Source organism: Melozone crissalis, unplaced genomic scaffold (genome assembly GCF_028551555.1).
Source record: "Melozone crissalis strain CALT ecotype California unplaced genomic scaffold, PUWL_Pcris_2 ptg000002l_1, whole genome shotgun sequence".
Taxonomy (NCBI): Eukaryota; Metazoa; Chordata; class Aves; order Passeriformes; family Passerellidae; genus Melozone; species Melozone crissalis.
Window position 1 is genome coordinate 12,312,450 of NW_026535780.1, and position 17,216 is coordinate 12,329,665.

The following is a 17,216-nucleotide window of genomic DNA, read 5'->3' on the forward strand; positions in this document are numbered from 1 at the left end:
AGTTGTCACCTTTGACTCCCAGCTTGGGAAGTACTTACTTGCTCCATGGACCACCCCTCTGCTGTGCCTGGCCTCTGGAGCTGGGCATGATCTGGAGCTTCCCATAAAGGCTGGGAGATTGTTGAATTGTAAGCATGCATTTGAGCTGAGCATACTATCAGCCTGAGCTTGCAATTGTAGCTCTTGCCCATCTTTCAGAGTTTGAGTCTTAAAATGTTTCATGCCCAGAGAAAAGCTGCTGTTCTGTTCGAGAGTAGTTTGGGATCTCTTGACCTGTGGAGAGACAATCCATGAATGCACAGGGATGGTATCAGTATTAGATGATCTGATTTTAAATCAGTAGTCTCAGAATTCATTTTAGGCATTGATAACTGGTGAGTGTGGATTTGCTATGGTAGCAGTGTTAGAATTGTGCCTAGAAATAATTCCCATCCATCTGCTACCTGGACTGCCATTCAGAGCATCTCTGCCCCTCCAGCTGGGGGTATGGAAAGATGGTCACTGTGTGCTCACTGCCCTACCAACCTGTGCATCCTGCACAGATGTGCAAAACTGACTGTAACTGCCCTGAAAAAAAATACTGTAGGTTTGATCTCTTTTTGGGATTTTGTAGATGAAAATATGGAATCCACAGGCACAGGTGCTGTATTTCTATCTAGTGCCCTTTAAAAAGGCACACCATTAATTTTTAGCAAAACATGGGTCACTCTACACCACTTGCAGTGACACAAAGATTGCCAAGCCTTTCAGGCAGATTTTGTATCTTTTCCTGTCCCTCCCTCCAAGCTCACTGTGTGGGGAGAACCACAAAACTCTTTGGCTTAGTGCTGTAGAAAATGTAAAAGTTTGGGGGAATAATTTGGGATTAAAACACCAAAGGATTGGTAAGTAAATTTTAACAGTATTAAACTGTACAGCCATAGGATCTTTAATTTTGTTTTTCTTTTTGTATTTCTTACTTATAAAAAGCTGAACATAAGGGGCTTTTCCTGTTGCAAAATGCTTTCCTCTGAAAGGGTGACAGTTCTGTAGTAGGTCATAGAGATCCTGTAAGTATAATATCCACAGATCATCTTAAGTGGACACATGGCTCCTGGTTTATGAATTTCCTCTTCTTACACTTAATACACAATATCCCATTCAAACGCTTCTCTCTTTCTCCTTTTTTCTTTTCTTTTTTTTTTTTTTTTTCCCTCCTTCTTTTCTCTTTCCCCTTATGGGCTGAAATCTTATTTTGTATTACTCAATATGGACCATTTTGAGGTCTTTCTAAATTTAGTGGTAGAACTTGTTTTGCCTTTGTTAGGGTCATGCTTGGCTCTGTGTTCCAGTGTATTTATGGTGGCTGTTACCAAGAGTTAGCCTTGAGAGATTTGCAGTGACATTGTTACTGAAAAGGCAACTTGCTTTTTTCACTAAAAAACATCCAGAACTGTGCAGTAGTAACAGAGTGATGTCAAAAGTTCCCACCTTTCTCTCATGTTGGAGACCTGTTGAAAAGTAGAGAAAATCCCTACATGTGGCAAAATGTGATGTGAAATTCTCTTTATTCTTACTGGACTGTGGGCTGTACAGCTTGGATGAGAGAGATAACCTGCATATACTGTGTATATGCCAGCTGTTTGTGCATTGTTTCAGAGGAGGTGGTTAAGGCAGCTGAGGGATGTGCAGACCAGAGATGCTCCTTGTGCAAAAACTTGGGTTTGTTAGAGGGAAGAGGTTGAATCCTGCAGTGATTTGAGGAAGTCCCTGTGAATACCAGTGTGGTTCTTTGACTCTGCCTGGATGCCAGGTGCCCACCAAAGCTGCTGTATCACTCCCCCTCTTCAGCTGGACAGGAGAGAGAAAACAAAAGGCTTGTGACTTGAGATAAGGGTAGGGAAATATAATTCACCAAATACCATCATGGGCTAAACAGACTCAACTTGGGGAAAAATTAATTGAGTTTATTACCAAAAAACCAGAGTAAGGTAATGAGAAAATAAAACCAAATCTTAAAAAACGCTTCCCCCTGCCCCTCTCTTCTTCCCTTGTGGTTTTCTCTACCTTTCTCCCCTCCCTGTGGCACAAGTGGACCAGAATGGGGTTGTGTCAGTTCATCACATCTTGTCTCTGCTGCCCCTTCCTCCTCAGGGGAGGACTCCTCACTCTGCTCCCCTGTTCCAGGGTGGGGTCCCTCCCACAGGAGAGGACCCAGTCCTCCAGGAACTTCTCCAACAGGAGTCCTTCCCACGGGAGCAGTTCCTCACAAGCTGCTCCATGGGGGTCCCCGGTCCTGCCTGCTCCAGGGGGGGCTCCTCTCTCCACAGGGCCACCAGTCCAGCATGGGCTTCCCACTGGGTCACAAAAGCATCTTAGACTGTAACTTTGGAGACAGCTTTTATTATGTTACTTACATAGCAAATCCTTAAAGTGAATTCTCAGCAAAATGGGAAGACTGTGAGCTGAATTCCTCTGCTTGTTTGGGAAATGCAAAATGTAATCCCATGGAAATTTCACTGTAATTTGCTGTGATTACTCTGAGCTTCAATTAAGCTATTTCCTGGTTTGATATTTTTTATATGACTCTGCTCTAAACTTAGCTCTAAACTTCAACTTACATGACATTACAAAAATAGATTCATTAGGGGAGCCTCCCTCAGGTGGGTAACATTAAAATAAATAGTAGGTTATCTAAGATACTAAGCCATTGCATGCTAACAGGATTTTACCACCTTAACTGAACTTCCCTGTGAGGAAAGCACTAAAATTGTGGTTTTCAACCTGAAACTTCCGTTTTGCAATTCCACCTTCAGGTTGCTGGTGGGCAGTGAGGGTCTGTCTGCTGGTAAATAGAGAGCTCTGCATCACTTTAAGAAAGCAAATGTTCTCTGTGGCCTTCTTACAGGCAAGGAGAAAAACAGCCAGAAGCAATCATTAGAGATGCCATCTTCCCTCTGTTACTGAGGAAGTAGCCTTGTCCTGATCTTGGCCTATGAGGAAGGTTTCTAAAGCTGACCAAGGATTAGGGACTTGTATTAGTCACTAGCCTCCTTAAACTTCTCTGTAGCTAAGAGAAATACCAAGTGCTGGTTTGTGATGAGGTGTGTGCACTCCTCATCACTTCGTGTTTCCTGTATTTGTCTTTTCCCTTCAGCAAGACCTGTGCATTTAACAGCTGTGCAAAGCACGAGGGAATAGTTACATGTGGGTTTTAATCTTTCCAGGCCTTGTCTTTTTATAATGTTCCCTGTAAAGACACTTTGAGCAACCAAATAAAAAAAAGAAGTTAGTAATGTCATCTAAATTGAGGAGCTTTTCCAAATTTGTATTGTTTCTGCTCCTCCAGAAACACTTTCAATCCTTGTAAAAATGTCTTCCCCACCTTTCCTCCCCCCCCTCTTTTTAATACTTCTGCACATCCCATGACTTATAGAGGAGCTGAAACAGGCATGGTTGCTCTTCTCCTTACACTTACCCATCTACCACTGAGTTCCTTCATGAGGAGCAAATTCTGCTCTGAACTGAGGAGCTGAAACACTGAGGAAATGGTGATTTATTTTATTAGCCTGTAACATTTGCTGCAATAGAAAAAAAAATATTGTTGGCAAAAGCTTTATCTAAATTTTTTTCTTCTTCAATGCAAACACAAAAAGGTGTTCTGGCAAAAGGGGTTTTGTGAAGGTAGCTTTTGCCAATTCAGCAGTCAGCCACACAAGCAAAAGCATGACTGGCTTCAGGAGCAGCTGGAACTGCAGCCAGGCGCCAGCATCAAGCTGGGTCAGTTAAGAAAAAACCCAAAACTAAATAAAACCCTGAGCTGTGCATCTCTCTCTGTCCTCACTGTGCCAGTGGTGCTTTTCATGTAGGCTTGGAAGAGAGGAAAAGCACTTCTGCAGCCAGAGACTGTTCTCCTTTCTGGATGTCAAATGTCTTACAGGCAGTGGACTTCTTAAAATTATCTGAAAGCTCCTTTGAGAAACCTAAAAATAGGAATTCCTGCAAGTTGCCTTTTAGAATGTTAATTTTTGAAGCTGCAGAAAAAGTGACCTTATGGGCTTTTCTCACTAGATCTTAACCCCAGCACTTGGTTCCTGTTCATGTGGCTCTGCCTGTGCAGGGTGAGGGTGTTGCTGCTTCCCCAAATCTGGTTTGGGTTTCAGAGGGGAGAAAAGACCTGAGGGGAAATAACCAAAGCATGGTGAACCAGAGTTGTTTTTCAGCTCCTGACACTATCTCTGAAATGAAAAGTGTGTTAATATATTACAGGCTGTTCAGTCTCCTCAAACCTTAGATAACCATATCATTGTGTTAGTGCTGGAGTGCAAGGCATGTCACAGCAGAATGATCTTCAGTGTCGAGCTGTATATTGCAGTATTACATTTATCTCCCTGCTCTCACTCTAATTCACAAGAGCTAGCGATAACAGGAAAATTGTGAGACGTGCAAGCTGTCCAAACAAGATTTAGGCAGATGACATGAGTGTGTATTTGAGGTTATTTTTCTTCCCCAGTATCAAATGAAAATGTTACCATTTCCTTAGGAAGCGTGTTCACAGGTTAGCAAAACAAGTAGACAGCAACAGAGCCATATTGTTGTTCTCATCACAGACAAATGAGTTTTCAATGAAATGGAGATCTTTAGTTAATAAAAAAATTTATATGATTTCCAAATTGTAAAAGTGAGGTCAGGATGTCTTTGTATGAGAAATCCACCAGCCCACAACACAGTTAAAACATTTTGCCATTATTTAACATTATGTGTTCAATGTTATCTGATTTTATTCATTTGTAACCAACTTTTAACCACCTTCCTATGAAGGACAGCATCTGCTAGGCAGCATTTTAAACAATGTGGCATGGCTGTGTCTGTGGTTGCAGCTGCCACTGTTCCCCTTGGCACTCCCAGCTCTTCCATCATGGTGGTGGTGGCAGTTCTGGTAGAAAAGTCATTACTTTTGGAGGGACACCATTTATTTTCTGCAGGCTTTGTGACAGAGGCAAATCCCAGTGCAAGACCAGTAATGAGAACCTGTGGCAAGGAGGAGGGGATTGGGAAGCTGCTGCTTCATTAGGCATTGTGTCCCTGTTTCTCTAGGGTGGCTGCCTCATCAGGCTGCACAGTCTGAACCAGCAGCATTTTCAGGAATAAAATCCAGGTTCTACTAATCTCCAGGTCTCTCTTCTGTGCCTGGAAAGTACCTGTGCATGTTTAGGCTGAGCCTACAGCAAGCTTTGGGTTGTATTGTGTGTTAACTCAGTACAAATAAATATGTTATTTAATCAGATAAACTGAAAAATGGTTGTTTGCTAAAAATACTGTTACTATTACTGAAATGCCTAACTTGGAAGGGATTTACAGACAAGTTTGGAAATACTACCTTCCTATAATATACAGGAAAAAGAGAAAGGCAGCTTGGTCCTGCTCTCCTGTTTTTTGTGGTTAAGGAAGGATGCAATTTCTCATATTGATAATATATATCTGGTCATAATCTTAAAATTGACCTGACCTTTTAGAGATTACACATACCTCAAATGGAAAACCTTCTCTGTGTCCTAAATTAAAAATTGCACTTTTAAGTACCAGCTAATGACTTGCTGAGGAACACTTATATCCAAATGAAGAATTCTGGTTTTGCCCTGTGTCACTTAACCTTGCAGCTTATTAATTCCGGAACTTATTGTTATTTGTTTGCTTTGTAAAACAGCAGAACAGAGTTCTTAATTACATTAACAGTCTTCATTATCTGGGGTAACGATCAGCCTGTTCTTAGGAAAGACGTAAACCTGAATAGCATGAAGAGTAATTTCCTCTCCAAGCTTCAGTGAGGTTCCTCCACAGGCCATTTTTACCAGCAGTGACTTCGTTCTCTCCTTGCTTTCAGTGCATTCAGTAAATGGCTGTAGTAAGGAAAACTCAGGCTGAAAACAGCCTTTTCATTCACTGTGCTGTCTTAAAGGCTTTGCCTTTATCTATAATACCCATGGTATTTCTTCCCAGATAAGCAAATAATAAAATTAGGTGAAATGCTCATTGCAAGGGGACTGGAAAGAAGAATAGGTACAAGTAAATAATGAAAAATTATAGGAATATGTTGCTAAATGCATGAAGAACCTGAAATCAAAAGTCTGTATTTCTGCAGTACAGTTGGTTGTTGTAGTGAAGGAAAACCCCTCAGATAATTACAGAGCACAGTTAAATAGTGAATGAGCACTGTTGTTCCTGTGGTAGCCTTCAGGTATTAAATTATTCTTGCAGAAGTTGAGCTGCAGTGTGAACTGGGCCCTGCACATCCCCTTGCCCTTCCCATGAGGGCTGGATTAGTTCTGGTCAGATCCCAGCAGAGGTAATCACATCCTTCCTGCTCTCCTTCTGTCTCAGCTTTGATCCAACTGTCCTTGCAGATGAGTTAGCTTTCTCCAAAAAATACAGCATATGTCTATCAGTGTTCCAGGAATGATGAGAAAGTTCCTTTTTATAATCATTCCTCTCCACAGAGTTTAATTAACTTCTCCCTCCCTGCATCAGGAAGAATTCTGAGCCTGAGGTGTGGCTGCTGCTCTGTCAGCTCTGCCTGCACAGGCAGGGGACACCAGCCCCAGGCAGGATCCACATGGCTCTGCTGGGACAGGGAGCTCTGCACATCTCTGCTCAGCAAACCAGGTGGGGCTTGACTGGGGAAATGCTGGGCTCTAGCTTGAAAGGAGGGAGAGGATGGAAAAGGAAATGGGGGGTTCAGTGCCTGCCTGAGGTGTGGGAGCTGTTTCTCTTGGATTCTCCAACAGAACAGGGTGGTAGCTGTGGTACCACATCCTAGTGTGGTCTGGAGCACATCCTGATGTGGTTCTGAGCACTGGCTTCTTTGCACAATGTGTCTGCCACGGCATGAATACTTAATTCTTTGTTCTAGATAACCTAAACTGAAACTGCTGTTTGGCTAGGTTGGGTTTTGCTAGACAAGGAGCTCTAGATTTTGGTGGTTGAGGTATTTTCTTCCTAAATTTTGTTAAATTTTCAGGTTATTGGGCCTTTCCATCTTTTGCCTTGGCAGCTGTTGTTGATCTGTCCAAAAGGATCCAGCTCCCCTTGTGCATGTGCTGGGTCATCTCACCTTTTGGGGCTGTACAGGTTTGAAAGTCTCTGTTTGAACATATTCGCAGTACAGTTCATTTGAAAAAAAAAACAAAACAGCAAAGATACAGGTGTGATGTGAAGGAAGGCTTTGATCCCCTTTATTCAGAAGCTGGGGAAAAGGTTCCTTTTTTCTCTTAGCCTCCTACAGAAAATATTGCAAGAAAGATAGCAAAGGAATTGGAGGCAGTGATGCTCTTTGGTATTCAAATGTGATGTAAATGCAACATGAACCTCCTTTACAAAACACATTGCACAGGGAGCAGAGACCTCTTCTGAACCCATATCCAGCCCTGCTGTCACTGGGGAGTGGAGGGTGGCCCTCTTAATTGTTTTAAGTGCTTAAGTGCCAAAACAACTGATCTGCTTCTGCCCCAGTGTGTTTCTGCCTCCTCTCACTGGTGCAGATTGGAGTGGGGTGCAGGTTGGAGCAGGGTGCCAGCAGTGGTGGGTTAGGAAAGGGGAGAGCCTGTTCTTGCCCAGCTGTGGGATGCAGGGTGGGAGAAACCAGAGCAGCACAATGGTTGAGGAAAGTGTGGAGCCCATCCTGGGCATTTGGAGATGCTGTGGAGTGGTTATTCAGGGTGAGGAGCTGCCATTAAGGCAATAGTTTGGGGCAAACTCAGCTGAAACAGAGCAAGGCAAATGCATCTGAGCAATAGGAAAGCCCTGAGCACTGACCCCACTGACCGCAGCCCGAGCAGTGCTGGGGACACCCTTCAGCCCCTGGATGCCACTTCACTGCCAGGGGACAGGCAGACATGCTTACGTCCCAGGGCTGGGCCCCCCTGAGCACACAGCCCTGCAGTCTGGGGGTGCTGGCAAACACTGTTTTGCAAGAGCTGTGCCCTTGCACTCTGTCTGTTTGCTCGTTTCTCTGCATTTTTCTGCTTACAGGCTGCAAGCAGTGTTAGAAGCATAAAAAGAAAGGGATTGTCTGTCTTAGAGAATCTTGGATTTTTCAGACATTAAGTTCCCATCAAGCTGCATTTTCTCTGTTCAAAGTTACCTGATTCTCATTTGCTGGTTTTGTCTCCTGAAGTTAAAAATCACCTTCAGGGGAATAGAGGGGCCCATTAGGGAAGTCTTGACCTTCAGGCTTTGCCCAGTGTGAATTCCTCTCACCCCAGTCATCGTTTCTTTGGGGTTTTTTTTCCTACCATAACAATACTTCTATTTCAGCTTTTTGATTAATGACATGAATAAATAGATCAGAAAGCAGCAGAACTGGCCATAAAAAAGCCTCTTTGCTCTGCAGCCCTTCTTCTCCCCCTAGGCCCCTCAGCTGATCCCCAGAGAAAACTTCTGGCAAAAGTAGAGCTATTCTTAGTAAAAATACCCTAATTTAGAGGGAAACATTAGGATTTTTTCCTCTCTTTTTGCATATTATTGCCCCACCACACTGACCCACTCAGCTTGCAGTCAGAGCAGTGCTGTCTCCCCCCACAAGTGCTTTTAGGACAGGTGAGCTGGTTAATGTTGCAGGGCTGCTGTGGAAGAGCAGAGTGGCACTGCTGGTACAAGCAGGAGCCATGTATGCCTGGAAAGCTGCCTTGCCAAACAATTGTTAACAGAGAGAAATTAACAGATTTTCCAACTATATCTGATTTTCCAACTATATCTTGAGGAGAAGTTGTGTTTTCTGTTGGAAAGAGGGATTGACCTTTAGAAGAATAAGAGAGTTTTAATAGAACAGTGAAGCAGAAAAAGTTACATGCATTACAATTTTTGGTGTGGCAAGACATTAACTCAGTGCCTACTCTACAAATCCAGTTCAATTTTAATGCCCAACTTCTGGTTATGTAACAAATTCCTATGACTATTAATACCAGCCTTTTACCTTATTATCAAATCCTGTAAAAATAAAATTATACTTCATAATACCATGAGAACCCTTACAAAAATGCGCCATTAGACAATTATATTGCAACACAGCAACTCTGTAGACTGCAGGGAAATATTTCTCATGCAGGCTAGTTGTTGTATCAATAATATTTTCAACACCCTTTGTTACTGAAGAAGAAAGAACATGCTGATACCATATGTAAAATTGCATATTTTGAAGTTCTGATTTCAGGGCTTGACTTTGGCAAAAGTGCTTGAGTATTGGTGAAATCCTTGTAAGAAGTGTACTTGAAACAAAGCCACAACTGAAAAGGTTTCATGTATCATTCCTCTTCTCTCTCCCACTCTTAGATTAATGATTGTTTTATTTTAGTTATTTTAAGATGGGAAATGTTATGACAATGGAGTTTTAACATTAAAAAATATTGGTGTTAAAAAAATCCTTTTATTCCCTTTACTCCAGATTCTTCACTTCCAAAGATTTATTTCTGCCTGCAGAATTACCCTCTCTTCTTAAGTGGACAGTAATTGATAGTGCATATCACGATAATTAGTCTAACGAGTCTCCTAAACCCCAAGCCCCACAGCTATCTTTAAGCTCCACATTGTCTTTACTGTAATGTAAATAAAAGCTTTAGTAAAAGACTGAAAAGAAATTTGATATTGAGGGAGCCTTGTCCTCTCCAAGGGGTTTCCTCTACTCATTTTTAATGAGGCCCATATTAGTTGTCATTTGTACCTTCCCTGATGAATAGTTGGGAAGAAAAGCTTTCTCCGTGCACAGCGAAATTTGTGCCAAGTTGCTGACCTTTGCTTTTGGTGAGACCTCATTTGAGTCTGAGTCTCAAGCCCAAACATATTGTTGGATCAATCACGTTGATTTTTGGCTCAGATAGTGATGCAGGGCTAATGAGTTGTGCTGTGTACACATTAACCTCAGACCCGGAGCGCCGGCGGCGGCCTCGGAGCAGAACGCGCCGGGGCTGCAGGAGAGACATTCCATGCTGGCATCTTAATAGAGGGAGACAGGAACAACAGTAGGGCAGTATCACAGGTTCACTGCTTGTGGGATGTAGGATTTATGCAAAGCTGGAAAAACAAACTGCCTTCTGTTCTGTTTGGGGAAAAAAAAATGACCTCAGTACCATAAAGGTGCTTTATGAAGTGTGAAATAGAGAGGAAAGCCTGAATGTTTAAACAGTAAGACAATGATTCTACTACCAAAAGGGAATCTGCTTCAGGGAACAGCCTTTGAATAACATTAGATTTAACCTTGTCAGATTTTACCATCCAATGATTACAATGGCATTGCAAGGAATTTGGAAGCATTGAGGTATATTTTTTTTATTAGTAGATACCTTATTTAGCAATACTTAGCAAATTTCTTCTTTATTCATAAGTAAAATTCTTAAGACCGATTGTTGAATTACTGCCAACAGCCAGCATCCCTTGTTCAGAAGGAAGGTGTTTATGGTCATTTCTAAAAGCAACACTTTCCTCAAAGAACAAGATCTTGACCTCATTTTACAGTTGTAAATCTAGGGAGAGACATTATTTCACGAATTATCTTTATGGAGAGATAGACAAAAATCCCAACATGCACAATATCCTTGTGCTGACTGCTTTCCTCACTTGAAGGATTAGGAAGGGAAGAAAGGATTACTCAATGACTAGGACAAAAGCAACATTTTCAATTTTAATTTCAATGTAAGTTCCAAACAGTCATATTTAAGGGACAGAGAAATAGAGACAGAATAAATTTGATTTCTGCAGATCACTCACAGTTTTCTGTCCTCCTCTTTGTGCAATGAAAACTGATCAATAAGGCTGAAAGACCATTACTGCTTCAAATAGAAAATCCAGTGAAATCAAATGGAAAAACCCAAAGTCCACAGAGATCCAGTCTTTGGTGTTCGACTTGGAAGCAAGATGGGAAACAGCTGAAAGGGACGGGGTGAGAAGGGGGTAGAAGTATCCAAAGCAGGACCTGCTAGAAGAGCAAAGCCCTCTACAGGTGTGAGAAGCTGCCCCATTGGTGTGGCACTGCTGGGAGGGCATTCTGGCTTGTATAGTGAGCCTGTTCAATAGTCAGGGTGCAAAAAGGGGATCTGGAGCCAAAGTGCATTATGTCTGAAGAACATATGTCTGGGGGTTTGGACCTTCTGCTCTCAATGTAGTCACATTGAAGACAAATGGACTTGCCAAAGGTTTTCTCAGATTTTTCTGGATTCCCTGAGTTTCAGGTGTTCCTTCAGTACCCATAGCCCTGCTGGAAGGAAGCACCTGGGTTTTAGTTACTAATGTCTGTTAGCTGCAGTGAAGATTCCTGAAACTGTGTGAACACATTGTGTTATTCTTGGAGCTTTTTTTGTTTATACATTTCTGCTGAGCAAATGCTGCTCTGCAAACATTCATTTGTTGATCTTGTGCTGAAAATAGTTGCAGACATTGGCCAGAGTAGCTGCCAAAGTGTAGTGTGGCTATAGCTGCTTTTTTGTACTTCATGCTGGAAATGCCAGTGATGTTTATGGAAATGGCTCTGAAAGGTTCACTTTGAGGAGAAGCCTGCTATGGGAACAGAAGCTCACCTATTTGTTTGTGGAATGAAAAGCTTGTACATTATTATGAAATAAATAGTTTATGGTGTTGTTTCTGGCTTCTGTCACCCTGGGAAACTTAATGCAGGGCTCTTCAGGTTGGTGCATACATTAAAACTTCATGTTTAAACATGTACATGTATTCATTCCACATAAGAAATCTCTATTATTGCTATGTTCTTTGGATCCCTGAATCACAGAGCTACAGCATATAGTAATACTCTCCCACATAAATTTTCAAAACAGAGGTTTAAATCTGCTTGCCCAAAACTGTAGGCATGTGTTAACAGGGCAAAGGCAACTGGAAGAAATGGAAGAAGCTGGAAGTGTTGCAAAGACAAGCAGATTGGAAAGGGGTCGCACAGCTTAAATGGGGCAGTGTGAGAACCTTGTATGTGATGTTTTTGTTTGGTTTTGTGGGTTTTGGGAAGGCTGGCTGTTGAGGATGAGCTGACTTGCTGTTGGATTCTTCCTTTGCTGTTGCTGCAAGAGTTTGAAATGAGAAAGAGAGCAGCTCAGGTTCTGGGGGTTGTCATTGTGGCTAATAAAATAATAATAATAATAATTTTAGAATGAAAGTGCCCAGGGTATAGCCAAAGCTGGAATGCCATGGTGTGAGATTGCAGCAGAAGTAGTACCAATAGGAGCAGACCCTGCTCCAAACTCTAACCATGTGAGTGTGCAAGAAGAGGGAGACATGGGACAAAACATCTGATATGTCTCTGCTCTGATTTTTGTTCCTCTGGGACATAAGCCAGATGGATGCATGCAGAAAAACAATTAGAGCTGGAGGAAAGGGAAGAGTGGGACAGCCCTGGAAGAGCTTGGAAGATTGTGAGCTAGGGGAGCCTGGAGGAAGTGACTGTGGAGGGAGCAGATAATGAATAGATGAACTACAGAGAGCTCTGGGTACAGACAGGTGTACAAAATGTTGAGTGGCTTGGAAGGTATGGAAATCTTCTCTACTGGCAAGAATAAGACCAGTCTTCTCTAAAACTTTCATAGTGACATAAGATTAACTCTTCACAGCTGCACAAAGACTTCAAAGAGAGGAATTTTAGCTCCTCTCTCTTACTTTCCTTTGGATTGGACTCAGCGTGCACTCAGCAAAGGTCATGTGCATCATCAGTTTCCGTTAGCCTGGGTACATCAAGTAAAACTTCAGTCTCTACCCTCTGCAAATATCTTGAAACAGCTGCTTGGATATTTGCAAGTGCAAGCAGAAGGAATGGGTTGTGGTTACAGGATCACATTCAAGTGAGTGAACAGTTCTGAAAAACAGTGACAAGGAGGCAACCACTAACTGATAATGGTTACACACCTGTAGCCCTGCAGAGTGGTTCACAGTTTTGGAAACAACAGCATTACAGGCTGTTGTGCTAAAAAATGAATTATAAGAATACCAGTCTCACAGGTAACAGAGATCTCAGACTACTTTTCTTCCAGGGAAGCAAACAGGCACCATGTTGCCTTGTGTCAGCCCCAGACATTATCAGCTTAGTGCCCAGGATTCAGCAGCAGCAGCAGCAGCAAAGGTTATGTGCATGTGCAGATAACAGCAAATGAAGTTTGCTCCAGATCTCCTCTTTCTCTTCCCCTTCTATGACTCTGCAGCTCAGCCTCACCATGCCCAGCACTTACTGTCCCTGCCTCTGATGCTGGCTGGGCTATCTGAACATGCCTTCTGCCTCAGGATGTACTTTTGAATAAATGGTACATTTAAAGGAGTACTAGTTATATGCCTGATTTCCATCTGGCATAATTTGGGAGTAAATCCATTGACGTCAGTAGAACTGAAAGGATAGAAATATAATTGAAGTCAGACCCTATATTTTTAAGGTTAAGCCTAAAAAACCCTGTAACTTACTCTCCCCCCCCCCTCAAATCTTTTCTCTTTCAAGCTCTGTCACAAATTTAAATGTCTTAATTAGGATTTTGTCTGTTTCTGTCCAGTTAAATCAAGGATCTGTCAGTAAAGAATTTTAGGAGATGCAGAGGTGAAGCTCTCCTGACCCCCTGCCTATCTTTAGAACATCTCAATGGCTGCTGGTTCTGAAAAACCGTGGCAGCAGTTGTTCTCTTCTGCCTTGGTCAGTTGTGTCAAGCTGTGTATCTGTAGCTATGTTTAGTTCAGAGCACAAGCATGAGGCAGAAATGGAAGCTTTTTGGCAAGCAAAGAACGTGATTTTCAGCCCATTCACACAGAATCGTGTTAATTAATAGATTGTTTTCTGACAAATAGTTAATTGTGCCTTGCTGTTTTCCATATGGCTAAGGAAATAAAAAAGCGAAAGAGGACAGGGTATTTAAAAATCCAGAAATTTTGGTATTAAACTGCTGACATGATAGCCAATGCAATCCCATTTACTCTACTTCTAAAATTGGTTATGTGAATATTATCAATACATAGTTCCCAATTTTCTTTTTGCAGTGTTACTCAACTAAATTACTTAAGATTTTTTCTACCAATATATGAGATGCTTAGGCCAGTACAGACTACAAAATAAATCTCAACAAATAAACAAATATTTATCTCTGTTGTAGGAATAAAAACAAAGAGAAATAATTTTTAAAATTTCCTAGTAGAAATAATTTGTAAAATTTTCCTTTAGGGCAAGTATTCTTCTAACACCAAGGGTAGAATTAGGTGTAGTCACTTGGTAATATCCACACGTGTTTGTATTCTTGGAGTTTCCACTTTCTTGTAGTTGCAGAAGTTGCAGCAGTTCTGTGATGTTCAAGTTATCCTCAGCCAGCTCATACTGTAAATGGCTGGCACTTGCTGGCTGGGGTGATTTATTACCCACAGCAGGAAAGAAACTTCCATTGATCAAATCAGTTGGGTCATGAGATTGTATGTCTCTTGTGCCAAAAATAATTTCTCTTTGAATAGGTGATATGTTTGTTAAGAGATTTGAAAGTCTAATGCTGTTACCAGGAAGTTCTTTATTTTATTAAATTATGTATCCCAGGGTTATTTCTTAAATCTGAAATCTTAATTTCTTATCCTGGCTCCACAGGTAGATAACCTGTAGCATGCAATCTGGTTATACTAACCTCGGAGATTAACTTTATTTATTATTTATTTTTATCCCAAGTTTTTCTTTTAGAAGGATGTTCAGTTCTCAGTACAATTTTCTGAAAGGAGTTTAATGCTGTAATTATTTTAAAACTATGAAATACTGACAATTAGAACAGATAGTATTAACTTTAAAAATTACATAGTTTACAGTATGTAATTTGCTGATATTTGTGGGATTTAGTTCTGTGGATTGATGGCCCTAATTGTGTATTTTAAAGTAATCTACATGAAATAACATGGCTCAGCACTAAAGCCATTTGTCCTGTGTGGCAAGCTCAGCATAGGTAACTGCCAAGTAGAATATTCTTTATTTGTCTTCCTTCTGTTGAGTATTCATCATTTCTATTAACACACGGCCTTCAATATTTGCCTTTTTTTTTTTTTTTTTTAAGATAGATTAATTAAAAGAGTTGTTGCTGTAAAGTCCTGGGCTGTGATCTTGCCTGGTCTTGTAATATAAACAGTATCAGATCTGGGAAAGTCATGCCTCTTGGGAAGTGGCAGCTCACATCCTGACTATAGGTGGCAACCTCATAGCTTGAATACTTTTACTTTAGGGATATTTCTTTGACTGCATCTTCTGAAATAAATAGGGTTTATGAAAGCTGAGCTCTCCTTTTTATTGTATGTTCCTGGCCACGGAGAAAAGCTTGAAACTGTGGGATGTCAGCAAAGCAAAAAGGCTTGATGTATCAGCAAGAACTAAAAATGTATTTTAAATACCAGGCAAACCTCAGACTGATTTTCGAGCCCCAGTTGACATCCCCAAGGGAAATCTGGCTGACTATAGTTGATAACAGTGGTTTCCTATTAAAGCTGCCTTGCCAGTTATTTTTGCATCATTAGGGATATGTGTGTTTCTTCATGTGCCACACAGCTAGTGGTGACAGCTGTCCAGCAAATCAGAGACCAGTGACAAACTGCAGTTACCCCCTAGCTCTGAACTTCCTCTCCTGCATTCTTCCCACTTACCCATTTCCTCTGAGACCATTGCTCTCCTGGAATTACTTAGGCAGGGTTGCAGTAATCATCTTAAACCTACTTTTAGCTAAAAAAGCAAATTCAAGTTTTCTGTTAGTTTCCCAAGCATGTAAAGATACCTAAACTCACAGTTAACTCCAGGACCACAGTGGATGTGCTCCAGTATGGGCAAAGATTTCCTAATGGTGGAACTGGCCTAGGACTACAGTAGAGTAGCTGAGGATTTGTGTCAGGGACATTTTTAAAGAGAAGGCTAGACAAATCTTGGGAACCAAGGTTGTCCTCCCCTGAGCAGTGTTCATCTTTCAAGTCATCCAGGAGGTTCTGGAGTGACACAGCTGGTGCGGGAGCCAGCTCAGGAAGGCATCTGACTGGACTTGTTGTTTGGGAATGGAGAAGGACTGGTGTGATGATGTGATGTGATGGTGTGATGTGATTGCTATGATGATGTGATGTGATGGCTGGGGGCTGTCTTGAGCACAGCAATCACAAAATGAGTTTTCAGTTTTTGGAGAAATAAGGAGAGGGGTCAGCAAAACCAATAGTGTGGGCTTTTGGAGGGCAGACTTCATCCACTTGAGAGACTGGTTCAGAGAATCCCTTGGGAAGCAGCCCTGGAGGGCGGAGGAGTCCAGGAAGGCTGGACAGTGTTCAGGAAGGAAATCCTAAAGGCACAGGAGCAGACCTTCTCTGTGTGCTGAAAGATGAGCTGGTGGGGATGAAGACAAGCCTGGCTGAATGGGGAGTTTTGGCTGGAACTCGGGACAAAAAGTAGACTTTATGACCTTAGGAAGATGGGATGAGGAACTCAGGAAGACTAAAGGATGTTGTAAGGTTATGCAGGGAGAAAACTACAAGGGTGAAAGCCTATGCAGAACCTATCCTGGCTGCTGTGGTAAAAGACAATAAATAATAATGATAAATACATCAGCAATAAAAGGAAGACTAAGGAGAATCTCCAGCCCTTATTGGAGGTGGGGGGACAGAGTAACAAAGAATGAGGAAACAGCTGAGGTATCTAAAGCCTTCTTTGTCTCAGTCTTTAATGGCAAGACCTGTTGTTCTTTGAGTACCAAGCCCCCTGAACTGGGTTAATGGTTGGAATTGATGCTCTTAGAGGTCTTTTCCAACTAAAACAATTCTATGTTTCTGTGGTTCTATCTTCAGCTCTCTTTCTATGAATCTAAGCATTCATATTTCTGAACCAGTGACTGGCTTGGATTGATTTCTGCCTTCCTTCTGGAAGACAGAAAAATTCCATGCTCAGTTTTTCAGTGGGGAAAGTGGCACTTCTGGTTAGATACCATTTGTCTTCTGTACAGATTCCTTAGAAAATTAACAAATCACAAATCAAACAGAACTCTCTGAAAGGGCAAAGATTTTAAATTCAGTTTTGTCTTCATTAAGTAGTGAAAGAAAGTGAATTAGATATTAAATGGAATGGCTGTTCATTTCTTACTGGCACCCTGGAATCCACTCATGCCAAGATCCACCAGGAAGACCTGCTGGATGTTCTCCCAGCTCTCCATGCTGTCTGCCAAGGTGCAGCAAACTGAATACCTCTTGGTGAACAGAGGTCTCTCAGAGCCAGCTCAGCTGGC

The 17,216-nt window shown here is 41.7% G+C and overlaps 1 protein-coding gene across 1 annotated transcript in view; it reads left to right on the forward strand.

Moving 5' to 3' along the window:
- SNTB1 (syntrophin beta 1) overlaps positions 1 to 17,216 on the forward strand; it is a 109,634-nt gene that overhangs the window by 71,741 nt on the left and 20,677 nt on the right. The window lies entirely within an intron of this gene.